The sequence below is a fragment of the Erpetoichthys calabaricus genome, chromosome 9 (genome assembly GCF_900747795.2).
Source record: "Erpetoichthys calabaricus chromosome 9, fErpCal1.3, whole genome shotgun sequence".
In the NCBI taxonomy this organism is placed as follows: Eukaryota; Metazoa; Chordata; class Cladistia; order Polypteriformes; family Polypteridae; genus Erpetoichthys; species Erpetoichthys calabaricus.
In genome coordinates, this window is record NC_041402.2 from 60,995,236 (window position 1) to 61,019,576 (window position 24,341).

Sequence of the window (24,341 nt, forward strand, 5' to 3'; positions counted from 1 at the left end):
ACCCTAGGGACCTCTAATGGCAGGATACTTGTTGCTGGGACTGTATTTCATTTTAATTCTTTTATTTCAACCCAGTTTTTGCACAAATCATCCTTTGTGACTTTAAGGGATCACAGCTAGACAAGTAATAACAACAGTTGGTTACGCTAGTAATGAGTAGTTGGACAGAAACATTGAGTTTAAGCTTTTATTTAAAACTAGCTGAAATACTCAGCATTGTCCAGGAGGAAAATAAAGTGGTTTTTTTAATTGTTTGAGGAAAATATAATTAAAAGAAAATACAACTTCAAAAATAAAAATAAATTGACAAACAATGAAGATTCACTAATGTGCTTGTCTTGCGGTCTTGTATGTATGTTATCATCCAGCTGACGCTTGGAATCGGCCAACTCTATTTAATTTCAAAGGCAACAGGGGCGCGGTGGTGCTCAAAGAAAGAATGCTGGTAGTCAGCTCCAGTTCACCCTCTGGTGGTTGTTCCAAGTGTTGTATATATGGATTTATATTTATTTCCATAATAACCAATAACAGCAAATATAAGCAATACAAAGAATTATACAACCGAGTTGGGTTCATACAGTCTTCCTTCAATCCCAGATGACAGTTCACAGATTTCCTATTCCTTTAGTTTATTGATTATATATCTTGAATCAAAACCGGAAAATAAATATTTTTTGACAACAGAATTCCTTGGAATGTCACCAGCAGCTAGGCAGATAGTAAGCTCCATTTAAATTTCTGTGACTCCTCTCAAAGTGTCAGAAAGGCAGAAACCAAATACTCCATTTTGCAACAAAACACCAAATGAACTAAACTGAAAACTGAAGTGAAAACTAAACTTAAACACTGAACTCTTTTTGGCTAAAGTTCTAATAAAATGTCAGACATGCTGTCAACCCCCCTTCTCACCCAAATTCAGCTCACTATCCGCTAGAAAAGAAGCTAACACTTTTACAGTTTCTCAAACCACAGGAAAGTTCCCATGGGATAAAGGCTGCACTAGGCTGCAAACAGACTGGCTATACAAAAAATTCCAATGACTTGCCTAGCCTTTCAGCTTTCCCAGAATGCACATCACTTCTATTAAGTTTGACGATTCATTCAGGCCTTGGTCTTTTACCTGAAATGTGTCATTTGAAAAGGTTAAAGCAGCTGCTTTAAAGAGAATATAATTTTCCATTTTGGGTTAATTGGTTTTGATCTTCCTTTTGCTGTCTGTCTTCATATTCTGATTGTGGATTATGTTTTAAGACTTCTTCACCTAGGATTGCTTTTTACACAACTCCTTTTTGCTCCTTTTGAAACTTTTGTTATATTGTTCTTTGTTAATAAATATTTTAGTTTATAAAAATTATTTCACAAGCCAAAGGTTGTCTATGTTTTTTCTATTCCTTTGAGAATCACTTTCAGATTTTAGGACTTTTTTATGAGCAAAGTTTTTTTTTATTACTTAAGCTCAGTATTTACAAAAACACATTTTGGAATTGTTGAAAGAGGAACTAATTATCAACACCAAGCCCCCTACAGTGCCAGCTCCTCCAAATTTGCCTTGTAGAAAGGATTCCATATTAAATTAAAAACAACTGATGCCTGCGCAGACTGATGACAGAGGCCAGACAGGCACAGTGAACACCAGCAGAAAAAAATCATAAAAAAAGACGAAATTAGGGATTAAGATTAATGGGATGACATGGATCCCTCACCAGCCAGCTCCAAACCAAGTGCACAGCAGTATAGCAGTTTTCTATACTGGAGCCAGATGATCCATTGATCCATTCCACTGAAAGATAAAATACAGTTAAATTAAAGAAATAGGATTTTCAGAAGTTTATAGACAGTAAATCAGGAGATTTCCAGCAAGAGGATAAAATGAGTTTAGCAGAGATGGTTCCCAGACAGAATAACCTTCTCTGGACAGAAGTCAAGATAAGAGAAAATTGGACCAAGACAAGAAATATATGAGATAAAAGGGGAATATTAAAAGAAAAAAGTATTAGATAAACAGTTGAAAACAATCATCCAAAAATAAAAACATACAGAAAAAGTACAAGGGGCACTTAAAAGACACAGGTGGTAGTGGGAAAGACAGCCAAAATAACAATGTTTCCAAGGGGTGAGGTGCAGGTGATGAACAAATTTAAATTTCTTATAATAATAGTTGTGGTTTTTGGATGATGTTGAAATATTGTAAGGATATTGTTCCATGAGAGGAGAGCAGAGGAATGTCGGTCACATTGCAAAACTAATAGTAGAGGTCTAGCAGATGCCTTACACAGACTTTTATATGATTTTGGGACATTTAATGTGTTTGAAATTGAAATTCCCTTAGAGCTGTGTAGGAAGCAGAGGAGGCCTTGCTTGTGGAGCTTTTAAGATGTCTCATGCCATATTTCCCTATAGTCCTATCTCTGACAGAAGCCTGGAAAAATGAGCTTTAACAATGCAACTGTGGTCTTTGCTTAGCAAACATTTCCAACACTGCTTGATTAGAGTGCATGCCTCCCTAAAATGACCAGCTACCAATGTGTTCCAAAACATCACAGTGCTAAAACAACTAGGAAAACACTGGCATAAAATTACTAGTTTTCAAGTATGTCAAATACCTAAACAGGGAATGACGTAACTATGAAAAATGGTAACGAACAATTTCTAAATGACAAAGTCTAAAAGTCTTCATAATGATCAGAAGAGTCGATAGTGTCACTTGGCCTTAGCCATTAGGAAAATGCTTACCATAACATCACATATTCATTGTTCATCAGCATGTATTATATGATGTCACAATAATAATATAGGTTTTTGGAATCACAGGGAACAAAGATAGTTCATCAAAAACCAAAAGAATAGTAAACAAAAATGTATAACTCTGCACAAAACAGGCACAGATTGATAATACCAACCCTAAAATGATCCTCATGACCCTGATGTCAGAAGGACAGCTACTGTGACTAAGAGAAGTTGTAAAAAGTGCTGGGACACAGTGGTTAGTATTCTTTCTTCACACCTCCAGAAACCAGGGATGCCATTAGAATAATTACCTTTCTCTTGAAAGGAATAACTTACATTTGCCAACATCAACAGGAGGGCAATTAGCTTTCAACCTTTATTTTATAAAACAAAATTACTAGCATTCACAGCTCCTGGGGTTTACAAGTGTTGCCATTAATATCTCTCTTAACAGTTTATTTTCTCAAGTAGCTTAACTTCATCCTGTTAGTTGAATAATATGAGTGTGGCAGTAGCTTCTAGTAGAAAAATTTCACATATGAGTAGTAGAGTACCTAACATTATGCCTTTGTAGGAACAAAAGTTCTTTATTATTAATCAACCAGCCAGAAAATATGAAGCAGATTATTAGCAAACTGTTAAACAATAGAACATTTGCTATTCAAATAGTAAAGAAAAATTACAATGACAAAAAAAATGTTACCCATGTTAACCTATGTTTACCACTTTCACAGAGAGAACATTAAAGGAACATGGCACCCAAAAGTTACTTTTTTTCATGTTACTTATCTCATGTAGTTTATATTGATGGCTGAGAAAAAAATGTATTTTTTAATGAAGAACTGAGGTAAAACGTTTTCTGATAGAATAGAAGTCTATGATGAAAATACCAAAACATCCATGAAAAAAATTTCATGTTACTTCTTTTGCATAATGTACATGTGAAGCCATGCAGTCATATGCTCACATATTCCCAAACATGTGGATTTTTGCTAGAATATTGTTAAACAAGTCACTTCTAGAAAAAGCTCTTGTTAACTAACACAGAACACATTCAGATGTGAATGAGCTCACTGCTCATTAATCATGTGTATCTACTGAAAGTATAATTTGTAATTTGTGAGTTTCATATTAGTTTTTGAATGAAGAAGTTGCTGTGGTAATTAATACTGCTGACTGAGTGATTCTGCAGAGTAGCAAGGATCTCTACTAAATTCCAAAGCATATGCATATTATATTATTTGAAATATCTTATTCTGTCCTAATATGGCTAGGTGTGTGCATGCCTGTGCACTGGGATTGATTGGACTTTCATTCAGAGTTATTTCTGCCTTGCATATAGATAGATAGATAGATAGATAGATAGATAGATAGATAGATAGATAGATAGATAGATAGATAGATAGATAGATAGATAGATAGATAGATAGATAGATAGATAGATAGATAGATAGATAGATAGATAGATAGATAGATAGATAGATAGATAGATAGATAGATAGATGGAAATTTAACTTTTTATAGAAGCTCAACAAATAGCAATATTATAAACAGCAACAACAAACACTTTCATACACACACAAGAATTACCAAGCAAAAATGAAAAACTTTTGACTTGACTAAAGATAAGTGTGTATAAGTTTAAAGATAATAAAGATAATGAGGCATTTTGACACACACGTACATAGTGGGCACCTCCATGACCCTGATAAGGTGTGCAATATCTCTACGGGAAGAGAGGGAATGTTGCCACTAACTGCATTGCCTTTCACTCTCCAGTTCTGAAAGGCCACACTCAGAGGAGTCCTCCCAAAATAAAAAGAGCCAGCCAACTGAAGTCGGAGTCTTTTGTTTTGCAAAAAACTTGAGACAAGCCATTGAGTAAAAGTGCTTACAGAGACAAACATTGCTGGACAACCATAGCATTGTTATTGGCAGTGGAAGGGTATGTTTGTTTGTTTTATTTATGTTGAATCTTTAAATGGTGAGTACCGGCTTGGTACCCCAACCTTTGCCTGTGTTTCTCATTGTACACATTATATAAACATATCAGTGTAGGTGTAAAGGAGCCCCAGTAATGTTTCTTGACACACTTTTGCTGAATAATATGTTGTCTAAATGACCTCAAAAGGTAGCGTGTCAGAGAGAGAATGTGAAGCATTGTTCATAATGGCTGTCAATTTAGTATTCATTCTCTTCTGCACTACTACCTGCATCAGGTTGAGAGTGCATCCCACACCTGAGATTTTTCATTAGCTTTGTTAGTAGTTATACCAACCAGCACACTACAACATACAATATCACTGGCTATCACAGACTTATATAACATTTAAACTTTGTAACTACTTGCAGTAAAGGAATCCATTTTTCCAGCAGAAAAATAGTCTGTTCTACACTTTCCTATATAGTTAATATATAGTTAAGTTCACAACCATGCCAAAGTTGATAACCTTGCAAATTTAGCAGAGAGCACTAAGAAGGTACTTAATGGTTCAGAAATTGTAGAGGCTGATGTACTGTTTAAACTAAACAGGCTGAAATCTAACAAATCTCCAGGAGCAGGTAACATTTATCCTCAAGTGCTTAAGGAAGTTAATGTGTACATATATAAACCCTTGGCACATATTTTTCAAAATCCCTGCACACTGGAGAAATTCCTAATGTGTGGAGACTAACCAATTTGATCACATTGTAAAAAAGAGGGTGATCAGGATGATCTGAGTAACTATAGGCCAGTAAACCTAATGTGCATCACAGATGAATTAATGAAACAATTTATTAGGGAAAAGATTTAGCAGCAAATGTGAAGAACTCGAGTATTAACAAATAGCATGGTTCAGATGGAGATGGTATAATAAGAATTGAAAAATAAGTCTCTAATATTGTGATTTGTGAAACAAGGGCAGTTCTTTCAGGCAGGGTCCTTAAGTGATGAAAGCAGGCCTAACCCATCACTTTCAGTCATAGACCATGAGGGATTAGAGCAGATGCATTGTTCACAGATAGTGGAAAGAATGCACTATATTGGAAACTTAAAAGAGACCAGTCCATAGTATATATACAAATTGCGAACTAAATATGCTAGTGTTTAAAGCCAAAACTGGTACTGGTCACAAATACAGGGTGAGCCAAAATGAAGTACCACATTTGTCAAGGTCATTAAGCGAGGTAGAGGCAGTGAGTGGGTTGGGGTGGGGGGGTCCTCTCATAGGCGATCTCTTGTAGTTTTCAGTTGGCAATATGGCTTGGTCTGGTGCGCATCATGTTTTCGCTGTTGAAGCGTTATTCAAAAATAACAAATCCATCATCACTAAGCAATGCGCCTTTTGAACGCACTTCAGCATTCCTCCTAACGGTGACATCCCACATCGGAAAACAATTCTCCAGTGGATGGCTAAATTTAGAGAGGTGGGTACAACATTGAAAAGAAAATCTCCAGGTTGTCCTAGTCCAGCTTGTCATTAATGTGAACCCCCAAGAACGTGTTTCAATGATCCTCCTCCACATCCACTCACTAAATACTGACTATGCCCCAAAGCTGTTTAGTGTGGTGAATTCTATAACCAGTTCCTTAGTTCTGCTGATGATGAGTTGCAGACAATTCTGTTTTACATCAAAAAACAAAGTTTTCCAACTTGCCTCTTTTCTGTATTGAATGCTGTGGTTTTCCCCGTTTTTATTGGATTTCCCGTGGTGCTTCTGTTTCATTGCACATCTCAAAGATGTCCACATTAGGTTATTTGGTAAATTTAATTGACCCAGTGTGAATTACTCTATGTTCATGAGTATATCCTGCAATGGAATTACATACAGTCTCATACTGGTTGTTGAACTGTGGCCAGTGCTGCTAGAATAAACGGAGCACTTGAATCTCTAAGGCTCATTTTATAAAGGTATTTTTTAAAGGCTCAGTCAAATCAGTGGCTGAGATACATATTTTTCTCATATCTTGTACCATTCTGTTAATATTCCATTCTCTTGCCTTCATGCTTTGTGCCTCACCCTTATCAGACCAATACAATATTATAGTGTTCTGTGCAGCTGTTTCAATATCAATGTATCGTTCAAACATTTGCTTGCTTGCATTCAGCATTAAGGATACATTTATGCTGATACATCAGTGAAACTTTTTTCTAGGCCTCAGAAATCAAAAAGAACATGCCAAGGTTACCATGATGTATTTTCCTTATTCAGCTATAATGAAAAGAACAGCAAATGCATTTAGTAAATGCAAAATACTGTATGACAAGCAAAACGTTCTTGCAATTATTCAACTTAAGTCAACCAATATTTTCCAGGTGAAATGATTGAAACAGAAGTCATAAACCCATTTTCTCGGATAACATTGTTTTGTTAACCTTACATGAACTCACTTTTCATTCCAATTAGATACTTGAAATTTTTTGTCATGGTTTATTGTTCCTTCTGTATATCTCCTCTGTACTGTTGTGTCCTTCCGGTTTTACTAATAAACAGAACTATAGTATATTGTAATGAATATTATTCTTAAAGCATTTAACATTTGTAAAGTATATGGTGCTATACAGTATGTGTACTGTATACTGCATTAAACTGGACATACATGCAAAATGTACTATTTATACATTACGCAGATGTATTTTTCTTCAAATATATGGTCAATCGTAGTATTTCTCAAAAACAGAAATGAAACATAATTTAAGAATCATTTTACTGTAGCACTTCAAAATTGTGTGTTTAATATGGCAGAAGAAGGGAGTGCAAATTCATGACCCTAAGAACACCTCACAAGACTCTGAGAAACATTAACTTACAGAAGCAGGGGTACATTTGTTGTATCTTTGATGTCCAAGTCTGTTACATATATTACTCTCAGAACTTTTATTGCTTGATTGGCAGGTTTACAGTTAAGATGTACAATGATTTTCTGGGTACTCGATTGCACAGTCTAGAATGCATTTACGAGATAAATAAAATTATACAAAGAAAACTGATCTGCTTAAATTTTTGACATCTTATTAGCCATTGGTTCTCTTCGTTATGTGCTTGTCACATGTATGGTTTATGCATATAACATGAACTTTATCAACTTTTATTCAAATCAGCATTTTGATTTCAAGTCTATTACAGTTAAAGTCTATATGGGAAAGGCTGCTAACAAGGGAATATGAGTGGGTCACTGACCTGGAAGCAGAGTTTCTACACAGCTTAGACATATTTTGAATTCTTTTGTGCATAAAATGCAACTCTTAAAACTCCACAGAATGACATGCAAAAATGCAAGTAAACAAGTATATTAATGTTTGGAACCATTTGCCCTTTATTATGCAGTAAGTCAATTTAATCAAAACATAATATATTCATTTTTTTCAGAATATGTAAAAGTCAGATAGAAATCTATGAGAATTTAACCATCACACAAAGAAGAGATAAAACATTATTTATGTAGAAAATACTGACCTTCTGAAAATTTTGTTTTTAATAGGTTTTGTGCTATATGCAATTAAATTATTTATTATCACAACTCCTGGTTGTATATTTAGTATTTTGTTTTATAAAAGTATTTTTTCAAATACTGAGGCCATAAAGGTTATTGGTATAGAGCAAGTAACAGCTCTACTCATCAACTAGAGACCTTTCTTGGGAAATAAGCGCAACACCTTTCCTGAGATCAACATTTTTCAAATAAATATATATTTCAAAAATATGCAATGCAGAGACAAATACAAATATGACTTTGTAACTAAAATAGCATTTTCAGCAAACCTTATTTGATATTGAGTGCACTCAGCTATATAAGGGTGGATTAACCACTTATCCAAGTAATAATAGACATATATAATAAAAAAGGTATGTTTCTTAATAACTTTTCCAAATGTTTTGTTTTAAAATGAGGCATGGCACTTTCATGTAATTTTATTTTAATCTGCAGACTTCTTCTGAAATATACTGCACTTTATGGAATGTTCAGTTTTTCCAAACTATGGTATTTACTTTGTGACGTGTGAGTCCCTGTCCTGCACCCCAAAACATGAGGCTGAGTCTCAGTACTTTAGCAAAACCAGCTTTATTCAGCTTGAACAGCATGGTTATTTATTGTAGCGGAATCAGGCTGGGTCGTGGCCAAGTAATATTGTTCCCTGCATTTATAATGTTCCTTGCATCACCCATCAACGAAGGTGCATATAGCGTGACCGCAGTCGGCTCAGATTTGCTTTCGTGGTGAGCTGCTGCACCATTGGGAGCTTGTAGTTGCCCTGGCAACGGATAAGCTGTCTTCCACAGACATGGCAACTGTGCTTTGGGATGCTTTTCTGTGTATCATCCCATTGAGTCCCAAAAGAGTTAGAACCCTTACAACTTTAAATCTTCAGAATGACATCAGCAGAACTGTAAATTTATATCTAGATACTGCACATAACTAAATATTTACATGTCAAAATAACTTGCTTTGACTATTTGTTTGACTATTCTGGCTACCCAATTAAACAAATTTGTTCAATACCTAATCCTGTGTTTGAAAAAGTAATTGCCTCCTTGGGCATGATAATTGGTTATTTCATGTTCATTTGTAGTAACTGCAAAATTACTTGTCACACACATGCGCATGGGAGGCAGCGAAAGGGTCTAAATGAGAGTAATTCCACACCAGACCAGGGGGTGGTGGAGTGAACTGACCTTTTTTCTCACTTTCCAGCAGACCGTTCACGGGAAATTCCACCTAGCCCTAGTGATGTCACTTCCGGTGAAGAACCCATGACCGAAGTGACTTCCTGTTCCAGCCCTTTTGATGACGTCACATCCTGGTCTGAACCTATGGAAGAGGACCCTTCTGCCCTTGATGACTTCAATTCCTTTTCTGGCCTTTAAAGCCACCATATTTGACTAACCTAGTCAGTTCTGTGTTGGACTCTGTTCTGAGCACATCAGTGCTAGCAATTTAGCCATTTGCAGCCAGGGAAATATTATATGGGTGGCTGCTCCAAACCTTTTTTATGACTCTTGTGTATGCAAGACTTAAAAAGAGCTGTTTTGTAGTTATTGATTAACGTCACAAATTAGATGGGTAAGTGATTCTTTTTTATGCTGTATTACTTGTTTTACAGAGTCACCAGACAAATTCATGATCAAAAGCAAAAGCAAAAACACCAAATTCTCCAAAAAGAATTATAAACAGAATTCAAATAATTCAAATCAGAAGTCAGAAATAATCATTTCCATCTCTAAAAAGAAGATACCTTCTGGGGAAAGCTGACTGCACGTAAACAAGACATCTACTGCTGTTTTTCAAGTAAGCCCACTCAACACACTAAAAGCAAATATCCCATTCTAGTTCTCGTCAATCCAACAAAACATTAAATATTGTTGGACTTTACCAAGCAGAACATCAAAGATCAAAAGTTCTGATTTTCTTCTTTCAATTGATAACTCTCAATCCTGATTTTGCAAAATAAAACAAACAGTAAAATGAAAGTTTAATTTCTTTTTTTGCCTTTACTTTCTAAATTTACATTCTAAGAAACGTGGTTTTCTTTAACGCTCCTGATATCAACATACAATAAAAAGAGTGGTAAAACACAAGCAAATTTTTACAATAAAATGCAATAATATAGTAATAAAAATATTGTGAACTGTCATTATCTATGGTGGTCAACAAAACAACAACAACAACAAAAAAAAAAACTATCACATTATCTGCTGATCTCTTACATTATTTTTTTTTAATCTTGCACTGAAGTAAAAAGTATAAAGCAAACAGTAGTAAACAAATATATTTTCCTAAAAAGAATCATTATTATAGGGGAAGTAACCAGAATTCAATGTCAGGGGCAAGTAGGTATGAAAACTAACAACGCTTATTGATGTCAGTGTCTTCAATCAGGGATGAATCTAGAGTCATGATTGAGTGCAGCTACCATTAAATAATTTGGTGGGCTGTGCAGTTTTCTCCTGCTGGGTTCAGCAGGAAAATGGAACAGACAACACAAGGCTGACACTTAACTGGTGATCTGATGAAAAAGAAATTAGCTGCCACTAAGGTGGAGATAGTGTAGAAGAACAGACAAAGAGATGAAAGCAACTGTCCACTGATTAAGATCAGGCAGCTGCAGAGACAAAATAGAAATGTGGTAGCATCTGTCAACAGATGAAATGATTGATGACCAATTGGCAGCCCCAGAGAGACGGACTGAATGCATGCTGATCAGTGGCATGCAGACTGATTCCAGAAAGAAAATGGCCACAACAGTTGCTTCTTTAGCACAGGTATGTACATGCGTGTTTTGTACTTTTTATTAAATATTTGAACAAAATTTTGTTGTTTGCAAATTGTCTTTTTCCAGCACTGTAATGTTTGATTATGCTCAGCTAGGATGGATGGATGGATAGAGCTAAATATTGCAGTCACACACCTGGCCACAAAGGACAACAAAATAAAGCAAGTTCTTACACCTTTCACCATAAAGGTTTAATATTTAGCACCTTCCTAGTATGGTATTTGGGTCTATTACAGTTTTTTTTCATTCTAACTTCATGCTATTTTCTCTTTGAGGTGACTCAATGGTGCTTGTTGAGAAAAAAAAGACTTTTTACTTTGCGTTGCCTGGGTCATGACTAAAAAGCAATAATTGTTCCACACATAAAGACTGCATATTTCTTATATTTAGCATGGAACAATCAAAAACTACCAAACTTTGGTGTAATTTTTTTCTCAGTTATAATACTACTGCTACAAGTGACAATGTATGACTACATTCTCTTTGGAAAATATGTATTATAAATTTTGATTGCTTTGTTATTCTTTTATCTTATGTTAATATATTTTTTAGGAACTTTGTATATTTTCTGTGAGATTCTGATACCTGTTAATAGTTTTACTTTCATTTTGTAATTTAATTTTATTTCTGTATTTATTATTTTACTATAATGTTACATTTCTGTGTTACCATCTAGTTTTTCATGGGTGCAGCCTTTGTGTTAGTTACTATTACATGTTCATGTATGATGAAGAACATGCCACCCTGAAGTTGTGTCACTTGACATCACTGGTGCAACTGCCAGAATCCCAGCTCAGATTTCCTGCAAAGTTGCAAATAATAAAGAAAAAATCTTGTGTGTGCTGTGTCAATAGATTCTTAGGTTTTTTTACCACACTAGTAACCATCTTGCTGTTCTAATCAGATTTGTCTATCTGAAGAATTCAGAATCTGTGAGATTTACAGAAGTATAACAACAATAAAAACTTTATTAATCGTGCAGAAAAAACTGGTTAGAAGTGGCTGATTAAGACTGTTCAGAACATGAAATCAGTTGTTAAATAATTTTAATGAAAAAGTAGCTCACATAAAGTGCAAAAAATAAAAACACCAATGTAATATATTTGCCAATCTCTGTGTTATAGTCAGATCTAGCCAAACAGAAACAAGTTAGACAATGTGCGCATGGTGTAACATTCTAATGCTTTTGCTAACTAAATTAACTGATATGAAAGTTGGAGCATTTTTTATTTACTTCATCCAAGAGTTGATTATAACATTTTTATTATATAGTTTTGTAACAATGAGTCATACTCAAAAGTATGAGCAATAATAGAATGCAAATACATTAGTCGACTACATTAAATACATGCGTTTTAACAACATTATATTAGAACAATTCACAGGAGTTAAAAATGGAGCACAAACAGGCTTGTGGTGGCTCAGTAGCTTTCATACACAGCAGATTCCAATTCAAGTGATGTAAAAATGGCACTGACTTATGTGTGTTAGTGGTGGAGGGTCTGTGACTAATCATTGTTCAATTTTCTTAAACATAACATTTTTGGAAGTATACAGCAACCACCCTCAAAGTGAAATTGAAACAGAAAAATAATTACTAGTTGAAGTCACACAGAATGCTTCCCTGTTTTTAAGATGTATGAGTTTGCAAATTTGCCAAAGCTTTTCAATATGAATTCTTTAAATTTTAATACTCTGAACAGCACAAACTGTTCAAGATAACTGAACAAAAATTTTACCGTCTGGCAAATTTCTTTGAAGAATAAGTGCACCAAATCTCAACAAAATTGGCCCATGGAAGGGTCAGGGGAATTGTTTCTTGCAGACAGACAGACATGGGCTTTCACAATAGGTGCTTTGTCCATTATATGCGAATGCACCTAAAAAGGAAGATTGTAAAATACTTTTTAGTTGCTAAATTGTCAAATTTAATTATTGATTGGTATAATTTAAGATTTTTGTGCACTAAGATCAACATTTTTTACTAGGGCAAAATCTTAAAAATATGAATTATCTAAACCAAGAGGAGTAACGTGTAAATCATGTAATGTAAAGGGCAAAATCAAAATTTTTAGTACTTCTGTCTTCCTGGTCTTCTTCCTTAAATCCTGACCTTAAAGGAATACTCCACTCAAAAATGATATTTTTTATATGTTACCTACCCCGTGTGTTTTCTAGTAATGGCCAGGAAAAAATGTTAATCTCATGTTTTAATTGAGAAAAAAGTTAATGGCATAATACAAGCCAATGGATAACCAGTGCCGTACAATGGCAAATAATACGAAAAAGGTCCATGAGGGAAAAAAAATAAGAAAAATCTCATGTGAGTCATGCAGCATAATGCACATGATAGTCTTCTAGTTATTTGCTCACAACATTCAAAATATATTGACTGTTTTGCTAAAATATTGTTAAAGAAATGTTTCCAGAAAAATCACTGCATAATACAACCAGAAAACGTAAGTCAAATTGGACAGAGATTTTCCATTGAAGATCTGCCTCATTCCATCATTCATTGGTTGAGTCCTTGTGGAATAATAAAATTTTGAATCAATATCTTAAATAAGTAATTGAACAAAAAGTCTTGAGCTGAGGGCCTTTTGACCTAGTCAAAGGGAGGGGAAAAAGATTTCATGACTACGCCTTGTACTTAGATAAACAAGTCTAAATCGCCTTGATGAGTACTATCTGTGTGCGTTTGAGTGGATGGAAAATATGTTATGCAAACCAGCTGATGCTAAGAAAATATATATATATATTTGCAAGTACAGTGGAACCTCGGTTCACGACCATAATTCGTTCCAAAACTCTGGTCGTAAACCAATTTGGTTGTGAACCGAAGCAATTTCCCCCATAGGATTGTATGTAAATACAATTAATCCGTTCCAGACCGTACGAACTGTATGTAAATATATTTTTTTAAAGATGTCTACGCACAAATTATAGTTAATTACACCATAGAATGCACAGTGTAATAGTAAACTAATGTGAAAACATTGAATAACACTGACACAAACACCCAGGCTCCCTGCTCTCTCTCTCTCTCTCTCTCTCTCTCTCTGCAACAGGCAAGCACAACCCCCACCCCCCCTTCTCTCTCTCTCTCAGCTGCACACGCAGGCTCTCTGTCTCTCTCTCGGCAGCATGGCAGCCCCCCTCTCTCTCACATTGCAGCAGTTCGTGCTATAGCCTTACAATCCGATTCGCTGTATAAACACTTTTTTTTTTTAAATGAGTTTTAAGCGCAGGGGAAAAAAAAGGAACATTTGAACAAATCCGAACTTTATTTAAAAGCCAACCAACACAGTAACATTGCAGGATTTCATGCTAATAGCATTACAACCCGATTGATCACTGTAAAACTCTTTTTAAATGAGTTTTAAGCACATGGAAAAAAATAAACATTTGAAAAAAAGAGAAAAGTAACATTGCAACACTTTCTTCTCACCACTCTTCACTTGCTTAGAAGCCATGGTTAACTGCAAAAGCAAACGAAATACTGTAGAGCACAAAGAATTCACAGGTAAAGCACGCACGTCTGACTGAGAACAATGAACAGAGACAGGCTGAACATGTGCTTAAATACAGTAATCGGCGCGTACGACCCGGAAGGGAAATAAAATAGAGCACAAAGAGTTCACAGCGACAGCACGCACGCATGTCTGACCGAGAACAATGCAACACGTGCAGAAATCACTGGCACGCATAAACCGAAAGGGAAACTGGCTTGTTCGTATACCGAGTATGTGGTCGTGAACCGAAGCAAAAGTTTGGCAAACGTTTTGGTTGTAAACCGAGTTGTACGTGTACCGAGACGTTCGTGAACCGAGGTTCCACTGTATAAGAGTTCTTTATGTTAACCATATGAATGCATTAAGATTGTTAAGGTATGTGATGTGGGAATGTTAAAGGTTATTAAGCATTAGAGCCTAGGTGTAGAAAATAGCTGCAAGATAAATAAAAGAAATAAACGAAGGGTGGGTCAGCTTTTGGGAAATTGCACCCTGCCTTAGTTAGAGAAAAAGAAGGGTGGGTCAGCTTTTGGGAAATCGCACCCTGTCTTAGTTAGAGAAAAAGAAGGGTGGGTCAGCTTTTGGGAAATTGCACCCTGCCTTAGTTAGAGAAAAAGAAGGGTGGGTCAGCTTTTGGGAAATCGCACCCTGTCTTAGTTAGAGAAAAAGAAGGGTGGGTCAGCTTTTGGGAAATCGCACCCTGTCTTAGTTAGAGAAAAAGAAGTTACTCCACCAGTAAGGAAGGGCTGCTTGTAAAGCTGCAAATATAAGATAAGCTTTGCAATAAGTGTGTACGTGATTGAAAGAATATAAAAGCCTGCTGTGAAAAGAGGAAGGGTGGGCTGTGACTAGAAACTGTTAGTGATAAGCTGACAGGATCTGCACAGACTCTCTGCTCACCAAGAAAAGAAATAATAAAAGAATTCTGCTCGTTTAAATCGGTGTCTGCCTGCTGTTGTCTCGAACCTTCGTCCACATCCTCATTTCAAATAGTCAGTCTGACATGACTTGAGTGGATGGTTTGTACCCTGTTCAGCTGGAATTTCCTACTAAATTGCAGGGTTATTTTGGCATAGTTTGGTGTAGATCTGCAGGTGATGAATAACAACGTGTTTTTAGGATCTTAGCGGTTTTATACCAGTTCTTAAATCCTTTTCCACCACACATGTACCGTGCAACTTTTTATTTTGTTTTTTTTTTATGTATTTGCTTTTATATAATAATCAAGCACTGAGTAATTGCCATCACGCCCATAAATACATACTGCCATGTGGTGAGCATCCCTCATTTGTTTTAACAGAAGATATACTTTTGTTTTGATTTGTTTGTTAGTGGGAGTCCCAGGAAAAGCCAAGGTTAGGACTTTTCTTTTTAGTTCTTATGAGCCGTCAGCATCTTTCTTGCTGATAGTGCCTTTATAACTAATTTTGGTACACTGAATAACTGCCATCTAGTCCTGTTAACAGCTAAGTTTTACAGAGTGGTGGCAGCTTTCTTCTTCTCTTCTTGAGTAACCATGCAAGTATGTGAATTATGGCTGTTTTCAATTTTCATATTTTTGGTTGAAAAGTAAAACCAGGTGGCAGTTTAATTTTTCATTGTCTCTCAATTAGATGGTGACAGTTTTTGTTTAATTAGACAGCATTTACAGCAACTGAATGCATTCACTCACTCATTCATTCTCTCTCTGTTAGTGCTTCCTAAACTCTGTCCTAGGGACCCATTGTGGCTGCAGGTTCAGTGACAACACCTGATAACACTGATCTCATTTAATTAGCTGGTATTTTTTTCTCTTATTCTACATTCAGAAAATCACAGCAGCATGATTTTACATTTATAAGACATTTAAAAATATTTCTGCTTTTGCTATAGATTTAAATGCTTAACTCTCTTTTGTTGATTACATTATATTTTCTCTGTGCAGGTTTCCCCCTTCGTTGTATCTTATTAATGACAATTAAAAACAAGCAAAGCAGACACCCTGGCAAACAGCACTGAATAATCAAAGGCTGCAACTACTTTAGCGTCAGACCCACTAATTAGTAAGATAATTAAACAATTAGAACACCTGGAAAAGTAGAATGAAAATCAAGATGAAAATATTGTTAAAAAGAACAAAATACATTATTCCCATATAACTGCTTGGTACATTTTAATATTTTATCTTTTTAACCAAACTTAGTTTTCTAATTTCTATATTGTTCCCAAAAAATTGAACTTGGGAAATAACAGTTTACTTAATTAGCCCAGGAATCTAAGTAAAAACAGAAGCTGGTTGGAACAAAAACCTGCAGCCACAGTGGGTCCCCAGGACTGAGTTTCGGAAGCACAGCTCTATCTCAGTGTTTCCCAACCTCAGTCCTGGGGGCACACTGTGGCTGCAGGTTTTTGTTCCAACCAGATTCCTAATCAGTGACAACACCTGATAACACTGATCTCATTTAATTAGCTGGTATTATTTTTCTTTTATTCTACATTCAGAAAAGCACAGCAGCATGATTTTTACATTTATAAGACATTTAGAAATATTTCTGCTTTTGCTATAAATTTAAATGCTTAACTCATCTTTTGTTGATTTCATTATATTTTGCCCTTTCTCTGTGCAGTTTCCCCCCTTCATTGTATCTTATTAATGACAATTAAAAACGAGCAGAGCAGACACCCAGGCAAACAACACTGAATAATCAAAGGCTGCAACTACTTTAGCATCAGAACCACTAATTAGTAAATTAATTAAACAATTAGAACACCTAGAAAATTAGAATGAAAATCAAGATGAAAATATTGTAAAAAGAAAAAAATACATTATCCCATATAACTGTTTGGTGTATTTTAATATATATATATACAGTATATATATTTTACCAAACTTGGTTTTCTAATTTCTGTATTGTTCTCAAAACACAGAACTTGGGAAATAACACATAACTTAATTAGCCCAGGAGTCTAATTAAGAACAGGTTGGAACAAAAACCTGCAGCCATAGTGTGCCCCCAGGACCGAGGTTGGGAAACACTGCTCTATCTTATCTGTGGACCTCTCTATAATATAGCCAGCATTAGCATCAACCCTATAATATGCTTTCCTGTTTATCTACCAACTGGCAAATTAAGCAGAGGCTTTTTTCTGTCTTCCTGTAACGCCCCATGCACTGGAATTTCTGCACCTGCTCAAACTCTGGCCGTCTGTACCATAACAGAATGGATCCGTACTGTGAAACGGAGGCACAGAACCAAAGAAAATCCATCCATCCATCCATTTTCCAACCCGCTGAATCTGAACACAGGGTCACGGGGGTCTGCTGGAGCCAATCCCAGCCAACACAGGGCACAAGGCAGGGAACCAATCCCGGGCAGGGTGCCAACCCACCGCAGGACACACACAAGCACATCCACACACCAAGCATACACTAGGGCCAATGTAGAATCGCCAATCCACCTAACCTGCATGTCTTTGGACTATGGGAGGAAACTGGAGTGCCCGGAGGAAACCCACGCAGACACAGGGAGAACATGCAAACTCCACGCAGGGAGGACCCGGGAAGCGAACCCGGGTCCCCAGGTCTCCCAACTGCGAGGCAGCAGCGCTACCCACTGCGCCACCGTGCCGCCACCAAAGAAAATATCTTTTAAAATAAAAGTCTTTATTAAAGTGCCAGCTAGACAAAAATAATCCTGTGCCATGCATTTCAAATTAAATGCAGTCCTCTACAATGTTACAGTATTAATATATATACAATAATAAATAAAAATAAGTGATGGTAAATATGTACATTATTTATTTATATTTACATATGTATATGAAAAGTATTTGCAATGGCTCAAAATAAAAGTGATGAAAAAATTACCAAAAACAAACGATCAGACAGCTCTTCTCTTCCTCCTTCTCATAGACGACAAAAATCAAGAGGACAGAAACAACAAAATTGAAGGAAGCAACAAGCACAAAAATGCAGGAAAATCAATGACAAATACATAACTCATATATACAAGAATGCTCTGTAAAGATTGCTCTCTAATTTGCTCAGCAAACCTTCCCTCTCTAATGTCAGACAGTCAAAAGACAACCCGTGGGTGTCTCTCAGTTTTATATGCCAGGCTGATGTACCTGGCCAATCATTAATACCAGCCCGACATAATCCAGTCAGCTATGACACTTGTGACCTTCCACCCCTGCAGCCTTGATCTACTGTAGGTGGAAGCATTTTTATTTCTTGGGTATCTTCTTCACATACTGATGCATGGCTGCCAGCATGAACACAGACATAAATGTGCACGTGCCCCCAACTTCAGGCAGTTTCCTCAAATTGCTTTTATTTTTACTCTGGGATTTCCAAAACTCACAGCCCCTCTGCATGGCTGGCTAATGTGCCTCTGTTATCAGCCAGTTAATCTGCCACAATTCACGTAGACAAATGGACGTCCTTCACTGGGATAGCATGAAATAATACCAGGATGTTGGTGCGCAGACATTCAAGAGTTAAAGTGAGTCACATGTCTTCTCACAAGCGTCAAACTGCCTGCTATGTTTTCAACCTGTGGCCATACCCCCATACCACCTCCACAGCCATTTGCTCTTGAAGCCTTTTCACCTACAATGCAGGTTAGTTCACTTTTTATAATGCAAATATACAAAGATAAATGGCTATAGTTAGTTATTATACTGTCACCAAATGTCCTGTGATACGTCCTATCACACTTCTATGTAAGCAGCAGCTCTAGCTGATTTATTCCCTGTTTAATCTGAACCTGCTTTGCTTTTGATTGCCTGCACAGCTGATCTAATTATATTTAGGTGGGTACTGCTTACAATCTCTTGATATGTAATGCCCATTAAACTTAATAAGCTGCTGTTTATGTTTGATATTTTACTTCTGAACTTGGTATGCACTATGAACTATGTTTAGACATGCTGCCCTTTTGTACACTAATGGTTCTGACCTGTTTTTTTTACCAAAAAATTGATTGCATGGGTGTATAAATAAGATTCACGTTGGCAGTGTTCTTAACTTTGCTTCTAATCATATTGTTTTTCATAGATTAGATGATTAATCTCTCTCTCACACATGTAACGTCAGTAATCCTGTCAGGTGAATTAGATGGTAAGTACACAGTAATCCCTCGCTGTATCGCGCTTCGCCTTTCGCGGCTTCACTCTATTGCGGATTTTATATGTAAGCATGTTTAAATATATATCGCGGGTTTTTTGCTGGTTCGCGGATTTCTGCGGACAATAGGTCTTTTAATTTCTTGTACATGCTTCCTCAGTTGGTTTGCCCAGTTGATTTCATACAAGGGACGCTATTGGCAGATGGCTGAGAAGCTACCCAACTTACTTTCTCTCTCTCTCTCTTGCGCTGACTTTCTCTGATCCTGACGTAGGGGGGCTGTTCGCACACCTAGACGATACGGAAGCTCGTCTAAAAATGCTGAAAGATTATCTTCACGTTGCTACCTTCTTTGCAGCTGCTTCCTGAAGCGACATGCTGCACGGTGCTTCGCATACTTAAAAGCTCGAAGGGCACGTATTGATTTTCAGTTGTTTGTTTTTCTCTGTCTCTCTCTATCTGTCTCTCTCTCTCTCTCTCTCTTTGTCTGCTCCTGACGGAGGGGGTGTGAGCTGCCACCTTCAACAGCTTTATGCCATGGTGCTTCGTATACTTAAAAGCCAAACAGCCCTATTGATTTGTTTGCTTTTCTCTATCTCTCTGACATGCTCTGCTCCTGACGCGCACTCCTTTGAAGAGGAAGATATGTTTGCATTCTTTTAATTGTGAGACGGAACTGTCATCTCTGTCTTGTCATGGAGCACAGTTTAAACTTTTGAAAAAGAGACAAATGTTTGTTTGCAGTGTTTGAATAACGTTCTTGTCTCCCTACAACCTCCTGTGTTTCTGCTCAAATCTGTGACACAAGCATGACAATATAAAAATAACCATATAAACATATGGTTTCTACTTCGCGGATTTTCTTATTTCGCGGGTGGCTCTGGAACGCAACCCCCGCGATGGAGGAGGAATTACTGTATTTTTGTACTGTGTAACAAAAGGCGTTATATTGGTGCCTGACCCGACATAGACAGACACAGGATGCACACTGATAAAACAAATAAATGTTTTATTTCTATTTCTTTGCCTGTGGGAAACGCCTTCCCTGTTCCCACAGGTTCAACACAGTCCCACAAACACAGCACCAAACTTAATTCTTTTTCTCTTCTTCTTTCTCCACCACTCCTCCCTGGCAAGCTTTATCTCCTTCCTCCCAACTCTGGCTCCCAAGTGGTGGCTGCTGGTTCCTTTTTGAGGGTACCTGGAAGTGCTCTAGGTGTTTGATTGCCCATTTCCAGCTGCACTTCTGGGTGTGGTGAAAACACTGCCCATAAGGACTCAGCAGCCCCTGCTGCAGCATATCCTGGTGGCGCCTGCGGATCCCAACAGGGCTGCACCAAACTCCATCTCCCATGAAGCCCTGTGGGATCCAGAGGCACCGCTGCAACCCAGGAGGGTTGCCATCTAGTCTCCCGGGGGAGGTAACGTACTGGCCACGCTTGCTCCCCTGGTCCTCTCAGCGTGGAGGCGTCCCGGCCGGACAAGGGCCCCAGCTGCACACTACAACTGTTTCTTTTCATTTTATTGTCTTTTGTTATACAAATTGGCTGCAATATTCCAGTTAGATATCTTGATCAGTATGGCATATTGTGGTGTCAACTTTCCAAACCAAAAAATGTAGGACTTGAAATTGCTGCAATTTTCAGGTCTCACAAAACTCAAACAGATGCCTCAAACTCAGAAATAGGCAGGCCTGAATACATGATTAGGCCTCACCAGCTCAAGGCACCATTTCCAAAACTCAAGAAGAAGGAGATAAAAGGGGTCAAGTGTATTTTTCTCAGAATAGGAAGCAGGTAACTGTATAAAAACCTTGCCTAAATAACAACAAAAAAAAAAAACTTTCAATAATGATAAGAATAAAACTTTATTAAAGTATTTGAAAAATATAAAGCAGATATGAATTAAAATAAATGAATAAGAAAAAGAATATAAAATGTTGCTACAAAGTGGTAAGGAAAAATGAAGCTCAGAAACAAGAATAAGAATCCAAAAAAGAGAGAGAGAAAATTTACATAACAATAAAATAACACTGAAATCCAAGAATGAGAGATGGCCAGGTAATCTAATGCGTTAGCAGAGCTGAGCCCACTCAGCCCTGTAAAAATGCGCTGTGCGGCCCCTATGACTGCAGTGTTACGGGGCACCCTTTAGCTCAAAATACTGACCATAAGTGAAATGAGACATCAAAGAACAAACTAGATTGGCATTTTGCAAATCTGCACTAGACATAAAAAACCATAAAGTACATAAAAACAACAAATTAAAAAAGAAACTATCGCCAGGGACAGAGCCATGGTCAGATCATTATGAAAATGTTGTATTATTATTAGCTCCTCTAGTTAGTTGAGAAAAGCAAGACTTTACTTTTGGTAGTTTGAATATTCAATTTCTAGTTTCTGGTTTTGGCACATTATTTGGTACTTTCTTACACTTGTTTTTACGCTTCATTTATTAATTTTTCTACTGGATTGCTGTATTTGGTTTAAGATTACTAGAAACTATTTTAAGTCGGCAGGCACTTACCTGGTTTCCTTTTTTGTTGCTTTATTTGGTTGCTGACCTTCTGTTATTTTATCGGGCTGCTGAATATTACTTAGAATTCACTGTTGCTTCAATTATAGTTACATAAGATAGTGGGTGTTGTATAAGTGTCATATTTTTCCATTAGAGTGGTTTTGTAAGAGTATTGCAACTGGAAGTTATCTTGTATTTATTTTTAAGGTGCTTTTTCTTGCAGTTATTTTTCCTCCATTTATAGTTTCTACATTAACTCATCAAAAAGAAAAAAAAAAGTTAGCCTTGGTTTCAGTTAATGTAATCAAATCTTTAATTATTTATGGTGGTGGGATGAGGCTCTCAAATTCATCTACAAGCATCAGCTGCTGTACTTAGGCCTCTAAAAGCATCTTGAGAGTATTCTGTATATACGTTAGGCCTTAGATGAGGTACAACAGAGACAAAGACTGTTGTAAAAAAATTTGAAGTTACAGTAGTTGATCTGAAAAGGTTTGATAATGCATTATCCTTTGTGGCTTATTATTTTTCTACACTGTGTTCAGATCTTGTTCACTGAATTGTAGCATAACACTCCCTGGATGAAGGTCTTTGTGTTTTGAGGTTAAGAACAAGTGCAAAATATATTTAGATCATGTGGAAGTTAGTTATTAGTGTAGGTGAGTTCCCTTAATAGTTGGTCAGAGCCTACAGGGTCTGCCATATGCATAGTGATTTGGTGCCCTCGAGCTGTCTTTCCATTTTGTCCTTGTGCTAGCTTTTTGGCTGTCTGTTACCATTGACAAGGTCATACCTGAACACTGTGTTCAATAAATCATACCCCGATTATTCAAAACATTACTCTAGTTTTTAAATTTAATACAATTATCTCTATGAATCCAGTTTTCCATTTATATTTAACTTCATATTCCTGATAGCGCCACAGTTATTCTCAAAATATTTGATAAATGACATGATTGTCTAAATTATATTTTTAGTCATTTCAAGATGGTTGTAGATTATCTGTATCTGGCTGGTTTGGTTCAGTAATATTGCAGTAAGTTTGCTGTTTTGCTTTTGACTTAAACTGCAAGCAGAAGAAAAGAGATGTTGTTCATTCAGTCAGTCGGTCATTATCCAACCCTCTATATCCTAACACAGGGTCACAGAGGTCTGCTGGAGCCAATCCCAGCCAGCACAGGGCGCATCACAGGAACAAACCAGGGCACCAGCCCACTGCAGGGCACACACACATACACACACCCACACACCAAGCACACACTAGGGACTATTTAGAATTGCCAATGCACCTAACCTGCATGTCATTGGACTGTGATAGGAAACCGGAGCATCCTGAGGAAAACCACGCAGACACGGGGAGTACATGCAAACTCCTCGCAGGGAGGACCTGGGAAGTGAACCCTGGTCTCCTTACTGCGAGGCAGCGCTAGAGATGTTGTTTGTCCTACCAAAGTCAATCAATACAGATGTCACAAGTGTCTGGTCACACTTATAGGTAATCTAACTTTGTCACCATTAAAATATCCGACTACACCACCCAGTTTTATCAAGAGACTGGGAACTCCTGAAATTTACCAATAATAGCACACAGGTTTCTTTAAATTGGGCGGTGAGTAAACACACAATGAAAGACACAACAGTAATTTTAGAAAAAAGCAACAGTAAGTTCTATTACACAAAACAATATAAGGTACATTTAAAAGGATAAACGAACATAACAAAAACTAAACATATCAGGAATCAATTTCCCTTTTTTAAAAAAGGAAAATTCACAGTCCATCCTCTAAAAGTCCGTTAAAAACAAGAATTGGAGGATACAACCTTTAGTTGTGCAGAGTCCAGTTTGTGCACTGTGTTACCCCAACACTTAATTGTTCAACTGTCCATGGATGCACTCTGTTTCCCGGCAGAAGTTGTGTCAAATTGTTGACTCCCTGTCAGCGTCTCTTCGTTGTTCCTTTTTCTTCCACTCTGGGCTCCTTGTGTGGCTGGGACCTAGGCACGCCTCATTCCTCGTCTGTCAGCTTCGCTTGGTCCTCTCATGCGGCTTCCCTCTTTCGCTGGACCCACAACTGGTGTCTCCTTGTGGAGCTGTCTCTTCCTCCCTGGAAGTAAATGTTGCCGTCCTTGTGCCTCACGTCGTGCCAGCCAGGTACCCTTGTCTGCCTGCGAGCCCCTGTGCCCTGTCCGAGTGTCTTGGCAGCGTTTCCTGTGGACTCTCCC